This window comes from Etheostoma spectabile, chromosome 9 (genome assembly GCF_008692095.1).
Source record: "Etheostoma spectabile isolate EspeVRDwgs_2016 chromosome 9, UIUC_Espe_1.0, whole genome shotgun sequence".
NCBI lineage: Eukaryota > Metazoa > Chordata > Actinopteri > Perciformes > Percidae > Etheostoma > Etheostoma spectabile.
In genome coordinates, this window is record NC_045741.1 from 14,012,481 (window position 1) to 14,012,847 (window position 367).

General features: G+C 48.8%; 1 protein-coding gene and 1 long non-coding RNA gene across 3 annotated transcripts in view; one reads left to right on the plus strand and one right to left on the minus strand.

The window, feature by feature from the left end:
* The window catches only part of LOC116694964 (protein ENL), a 20,408-nt gene that overhangs the window by 15,766 nt on the left and 4,275 nt on the right, over positions 1–367 (minus strand). The window lies entirely within an intron of this gene.
* The window catches only part of LOC116694987 (uncharacterized), a 22,395-nt gene that overhangs the window by 6,345 nt on the left and 15,683 nt on the right, over positions 1–367 (plus strand). The window lies entirely within an intron of this gene.

Consider the following 367-nt stretch of genomic DNA (forward strand, 5'->3'; position numbering starts at 1 on the left):
ATTGGTTTCTGATTCCACATTAAACAAAAACCTCTGAATCACTATTTTGGAGTGTGTGGACTTAATACTCAAGAGGCGAGGCTAAACACTTGGTCTGGACAAACAAAAAGCTGAAATCGGTGTTGGGACGCTCCCTGAAGAATGGGAGTGATTAGCTGCCCAAGCCAACAGATCTCAAAAGGTTTGTCGAGAAGAGGGGCACAATTTTGGGCTACCTCTCTCAGCCAATAACAATGACAGCGACAGGACAAGAAAATGACACTGCGCTGTTGGTGAGTGGCATAGCAAGTGAAGAGGCTATGGAGATGGGAGTGCAGAAGGAAACAAGGAGGTGGTGGTGGTGGTGGTTGTTGGGGGGGGGGGGGGG